This window comes from Oryctolagus cuniculus, chromosome 19 (assembly GCF_964237555.1).
Source record: "Oryctolagus cuniculus chromosome 19, mOryCun1.1, whole genome shotgun sequence".
In the NCBI taxonomy this organism is placed as follows: Eukaryota; Metazoa; Chordata; class Mammalia; order Lagomorpha; family Leporidae; genus Oryctolagus; species Oryctolagus cuniculus.
This window is the reverse complement of record NC_091450.1, coordinates 17,625,749-17,632,255: the sequence shown is the minus strand read 5'-3', so window position 1 is coordinate 17,632,255 and position 6,507 is coordinate 17,625,749. Positions and strand designations below refer to the sequence as shown.

At 40.6% G+C, this 6,507-nt stretch overlaps 1 protein-coding gene across 7 annotated transcripts in view; it reads left to right on the top strand.

Annotated features, from left to right (window-relative positions):
• The first annotated feature begins 1,544 nt into the window (after positions 1-1,544).
• The window catches only part of LOC100353262 (phospholipid-transporting ATPase ABCA3), a 236,330-nt gene continuing 231,367 nt past the window's right edge, over positions 1,545-6,507 (top strand). For 4 of the 7 annotated variants that reach the window (XM_070064626.1, XM_070064620.1, XM_070064625.1 and 1 more), the window contains exon 1: positions 1,600-1,885. The gene's annotated coding sequence lies outside the window, so the exon portion shown is untranslated. Of the gene's footprint in view, positions 1,886-6,507 lie in introns of all 7 variants that reach the window. The other 3 variants (XM_070064622.1, XM_070064627.1, XM_070064623.1) reach the window with 3 other exon arrangements.

Here is a 6,507-nt window from a genome sequence, read left to right as displayed (position 1 = left end):
AAAAAAAACAAAAAAAAAAAAAACAAAAAAAAAAAAACTAAGAATTGTGGAAAACTACAAAATTTATAACATATGGATACTGAGAATACTATAGGAAGAAAGAAACAAATAATTTGCAGCAATAATTGGGAATTCCCTCAAATTAATGTAATACTCAAAACCACAGACCCAGGAAACTCAGAATATAAAGCAGATGCAGTGGTCAGACATCTCCAAAGAAACAGAACCAATTATATGAGTATTTACCCATAGTTCCTTATTATCCCATTTAAACTATGTATAAATCTCATTCTATATATAATTTTATATATAAATTTCATTTATATTAAAAACTCATGTGAGACTTATTTTTATACTATTACAAATATATATAGCATACTTATATATAGAACATACTTATACCAATTATACATAATGAGTTATGTATTATTTATGTACATAAGAAGCATAGTATATAATTACATATCATATAATACACATTTTTATATATAATTAAATTTATTATAAAGCATGGGCCCATGCAACTATAGAAGCTAAAAAATAATCCCATGATCTGCCATCTGCAAGCTGGAATCCCAGGTGAGCTGGTAGTGCAATCTGGTTTGTAGAAGGCAGAAGACTGATAGTCCAGCTCAAGCAGTCTACCAGAGGGGAACTGAACCTTCCAACATCTTTTTGTTCCATTCAGTTCCTCCTGGGATTTAATGATGCCCACCTACATTGCAAAGGGTTATCTGCTTTACTCAACTCGCCACTTAAAATGTGATTTCCCCAGAAACACCCCACAGACACACCCAGAAATGTTTATGGAGATGGGCATTTTGTGTCCCAAAGTGACATACTTTTAACTTCAACCTTTGTCAACTTTGCCCCTATACACATCTTCTTAAGCCATAGAAAGAACATAAAAAGGAGAAGCAAAAATGCACTAATCCTATCCTTAAATAATATTCTTCACCTTGACATCTTGTAACTTTAGTACAATGAGATAAAATTAGCAATACTTAAATACTGTGATATAAAGTTAATACATCTTATGTTACATCAAAGAATAAGGAAAGAAAAGGTACACAAATATATTCATAAAAAAAATGAGGAAACAGTTGTAGGCCTTGTCAGTGTCTTATTTATAGCTACTGTCTTTCACCAACTATTCTGCATTCCCTTCGCCTCCAACACCTCAGCTAAGCATGATGCCTTTTCAGATGGGCAATGAGCGATCCTGGCTGGATGGGGTTCTTGCATTTTTCCACAGACTTTAATCATAGGCATGGTGACACAAAAAGATGTCCTAAGGTATCTCCTGTAGCCTCTTCCTTACCTTCCTTGTGCAGTGCCAATCCCACGAGGATCGATTTTTGTCAAGCTTACGCAAACAACTCTAAGGCCATAAAATTAAGACTATCCACAAATAGTTTCAAAATCAAAATGACGGCCGGGGGCGGGTAAGCCGCAAGCGGGGAAGGAAGGATCGAGGCGGTGACCGCAGGCCCCTCCCCGGCACGCACGGCCCCGCACCACCCGAGCGCGCGCCGCAGCAGCCGCGTCCCCTCGACGGCCGGGCCGAGCCGCGCGTCGCGCGCACGCGGGGCGACTGTGCGGAGCGTTGGAAGGCGGCGGCGGTTGCGACGCCTGGGCGGTGAGTGTCGCGGCCCTCCTCGGGGCCCTTCCTCCTCCTACCCAGGGGGCCCTGGCCTGGACGCCCGCCCTTCTCCGACGTCCCGGAGGCCGGAAGGGCGCCGCTCCTGCACGCCCTCTACCCTCCGCCTCAGAAACCTAGCCACCCGCGGCCTTGGTTCCTTCCAGTCCGTCAGCCATTTCACTGGCTGTCGGGCCCTCTCCGGGTCTCATCTGTGAAATGGGCCCGCCTCAGTTGGCCAGTGAGGTAAACGCTAACAGCGGCAGAAGGCTCCGTGCGTGGCGGTGCGGGTCACAGACCGTGGAGCAAGGGGGTGGGAGGGTTAGGACTGTTAGAGCCCGAAGCCTCTAATTAGCACGAATATAGTTTTCAACTTTTGAAAAGCACACAACCCAGATAAACGAGGAAACCCTTATTTTAGTAGAAAAGGAAAAGTTGCTCTGTTCGCTGTTACCTGGCAATTTTCAGTAAAGGGGTTAGGATGAAATTGTAGAGAATACAAATCTCACCTTGTAAAACCCGAAACACCTGAGTCCGCATGCCCGCTACACAGCCGGCATCCCTGGCACCAGGTGGTGGAAGAAGGTAGCTAATTGTGCAGTGTGCAGAGCAAGGGGTGGAGCAGCTATGGTTTCATTCCGGGTCTCCCCGAGGATGAAGGGCAGCGGATCGTGCAGATTCAAGTCGGGCTTGAACAGTGCGTGATCCGCGGCTGTGCCGGTCTGGTTGGTCCACAGTGCCGGCGTCCTTCCTTTGATTGGTCAGACATAGGAAGCCAATGTGTCCTCACAATGCTGTGGTGGTAAAGTGGGCTCTAGCATTTCCCACCTTCTGTTTTGTGTTTTAGATATTAAAAGATTTATTATTTTTGAAAGAATTACAGAGAGGTAGGGGCAGACAGAGAGGTCTTCCCTCCCCTGGTTCACTCCCCAAATGGCCCCATCTTCCCAGTCTCCCACACAGGTGCAGGGGCCCAAGCACTTGGGCCATCCTCCCTGCTTTCCCAGGTGCATTAGCAGGGAGCCCGATTGGAAGTGGAGCGAGAGGTCCGGCGCCCATATGGGATGTGGCACTGCAGGCTGTGGCTTTAACCTGCTGCGCCATGGTGCCAGCCCCTAGATGTTACTTTAAGAAGCAGATTCACAAATTTCAGTAAGGGGACAGGGGTGATGGAATTGTGTGTTTTGAAATTTTCTTCATTGAGAAATCAGTATATGAAGACTATTTCCGTTCAATTATTGTTGATAGCTGTTGTCTACATTGCCACTAAACTAGGGTCTTTTTGCTTTTTACACTTCTTAGTGAAGTATTAAGCCTTTTTACTGCAATGTAAATTTAAAATATGTTATCTCAAAAACTAAAGAAAGGGAGAGAGAAGGAGGAAAGTAGGGGAGAAGGGGAGGGAGGGAGAGAAGGGAGAGAGGGAAGCTCATAATTTTAGAATTGTATCTACCAACTATATTGAATCTGTTAAAACTAATTAAAAATTAAAATTAAAAAACAATAACAGAACAAAAAAAAAGTCTAGTCATCAGCACAGATAAAAAGAGAACATTCCCAGGAATTTAGGGCTCCTTGTGAGCCCCAATCTTATCCTACAGGTATTCTGTTATCTTGAATCCTCTTATTTTCAGTATGCTTCCTGTGAGGAATTCTTACTTAGTATGTGCTGTAGTATTGCCTTTGAACTTCAAATAAATTGGAACTTAATAAGTGTGTTCTAGGACTTGCTTTTAATTGCACAGTATTTGTTGGATATTGATTTCTGAAACCGGATGAAATGACTTCATATTGGAATTAGCTCCTTTGCTACCTTAATCTTTGAATCTGTGTTTCTGCTCAGCCTTGGAAATAGACAAGTTAGTCACTAGAGGAATTCTGTTTGCAGCTTAAGGTTCCTGTAAATAGGCCCTTACCTAGAGTTTGCTTTCCCAGAGGGAGACAAAAAAAAGTGTATGCCCACAAATAATGATTATTTTGTTAAGGAGGTATAAGACAGTTTGACCCAACCACCATCTATGAATTCAAATAACCAAGGACAAAGTGTTCTACAACCCTTCTTGGACCCTTGCTGATGCCTAGGAGTGTGCAATGATCCATCACCTCTTGACCTTGCTCTGTTCCTCTTTTTCTGACACTTGTACTTAAAAACGGTCTGTCACAGACATGAGCAAGGTAGTTTGTTTAGGGTGCTAATCCGCCCTCTTCTTGGTCTGCTGGTACAGTGAGTGAACTTGCTTTCTTTGTTAGTGGCTTTTTCCTGCAAGGTGAGTTTGGATGAGGTAACATTTCCACTATGTGTAATTGTAGCTCATCACTGATAGGTTTACAGTATTGTATCAATACACTACAGTTTCCATCGTACTGACTTTGAGGTTGTTTTGAGGTACAGTAAAACATAAATAATTATGTTATAATGTATTTTTGTTGGTGCATTGTGTATGCATTTCGTTTGGTTAAATACTTCACTGTGGAACCGGTCTCATCATCATTCTGTAAAAGAATTAGGATTAAATTCTAAACCCCACAGGAATCCATGGTATATAATGATTTAATGTTTCTCCTGTCCTTTTGGGATAGCAGTAGATGTGTACCAGCCTTGGGAGAATTGAAAGAAATAATTACTCAAATAATTCTTTGTGTTTTGCGGTTTGGATGAGAAAATCCAGTTGAGACAGGTTAGTAGATTATAAGGCATGCGTATTTTCAGCCTTGGTAAATAATGAAAAACAAGTGGTTGTGTCAGCTTATACTCACAGTGTTTCTCATTCCTCTGCATCCTTATGAGCACCTAGAATTGTCTTTAAATGGCATTTTAATTTGACCCATTTTGGTAAGTGGCTATTATCATACTGTGGTATAATTGTTATTGCTCTGATGATGCATCTTTTCATTTCCACTATCATTTTGTTTTTGTAGGATCTCTAGTGATATCTGCCCTTTTCATTTCTTATGCTGGTAATCTGTGTCTTATTTCATCAGTTTGGCTAGGATCCTTCATCTTTCCAGAGACCAGCTTTTGGCTTTATCAGTTTTCTATATTCTGTTTTAAATCATGACATTTTCCTAGGAAAAAATTCAAGCATATGAGTTGCATACAGTGATCACTATATATCCCCATCTAGAATCTAAAATTATATGTGCTAGCAGACTCATAGAATGGCAGATGTCCTAAACAGCACTCTGGCCTCAGAATCAGCCCTTAAGGCATGCAGATCCGGCTGAAAAGCCCATGAGAGTATTTCAGGCATGGAAAGCCAAGACACTCTGGCAAAAAAAAAAAAAAAAAAAAAAAGACCTAAATGAAAGATCTCTGCAAGTGAGATCCCAGTGGAAAGAACAGGTCATCAAAGAAGGAGGTACCTTTCTCTGAAGGGAGGAGAGAACTTCCACTCTGACTACGACCTTGTCTAAATATGAGCAGAGTCGGTGAACTCAAAAGGCTTCCATAGCCTTGGCAACTCATGACAAGAGCCTAGGGTGATTACTGATGCCATAAACAAGAGTGTCAATTTGTAAAGTCAACAACAGGAGTCACTGTGCACTTACTCCTCATGTAGGATCTTTGTCCTTAGTGTGCTGTACATTGTGATTTAATGCTATAGCTAGTACTCAAACAGTATTTTTTCACTTTGTTTTTCTGTGTTGGTGCAAACTGTTGAAATCTTTACTTAATATGTGCTAAACTGATCTTCTGTATATAAAGAGAATTGAAAATGAATCTTGATGTGAATGGAAGGGGAGAGGGAATGGGAAAGGGGAGGGTTGCAGGTGGGAGGGAAGTTATGGGGGGAAGCCATTGTAATCCATAAGCTGTACTTTGGAAATTTATATCCATTAAATAAAAGTTAAAAAAAGAAAAAATAAATAAAATTATATGTGCTTTGTCATATACCTGTCATTTGGCTTATTCATCTAGCCATCTAGTTTATTTTCCTAGCCTTTCAAAGTAAGTTGCAGACTTTAGTACATTTCACCACTGAACACTTCAGCATTCATGCCATCAATTAGAGTTTACATTTTACCTTCAGTTGTTTTTTTTTTTTTTTTTACTTTATGCTATTTTTGCTACCTTTTACATTCTCTGGCTGAAGCTTTAGTCTTTTTAACCTTAATGAATACTTACAAGTTCTCATATTTTTTATTTGCATTTAGAATTAGAAATACCCTTAGAGCTATGGATTTTTTTCATTATTTAGTTCAAAGTAATTTCTAATTTCCATTTTGATTTCTTCTTTGAAGTGAATTAGTAAATATCTAAACATAATTATTTTTTCTCAATTGTCTTATTTGTTCATAGCTTAGTTACCTATAGACAACATAATTTGTACCATTTCAGTCCTTTGAAAAATGTTGGTATCTGCTCTCTAGCATAGCATTTTAGTAAACATTTTCATTTGTTATATCGTTGAATAGATTTTTCCATTCCTTTTCATGTCTCTTCATTCCTGGGACTACCAAAATTCAAATACTTGTTTATTGTCTCATATGTCTCTGAGGATCTGTCATAGTGTTGTCTTCCTATATTTTCTTTCAGTTATAATTGATATCTTTGGATACGGCACCTGTGGTAATTACATCAGAGAACCCACTTATCTTGGAGGTTAACATGGGTTTGCAGGCAGTCAGCCAGGCAATTGTGGTGCATACAGCAGTGGGCCTGGAACACCCACTGTGTGGCCGCCTCAGCACTGGTAGTGTTGGTGCTGGGAACAATGAACATGGTAGATTCTTGCTTCCTCAGATACTACTGGAATGAGCTCCACTGTCAGCAGCAGTTTCTGACAATGACAGCACTGGAAGTACTTGCTGGGGAGGGTGACCTCAGCAGTAGCAACAGAGTATAATTTGCTCTGTCAGGTGTAGTG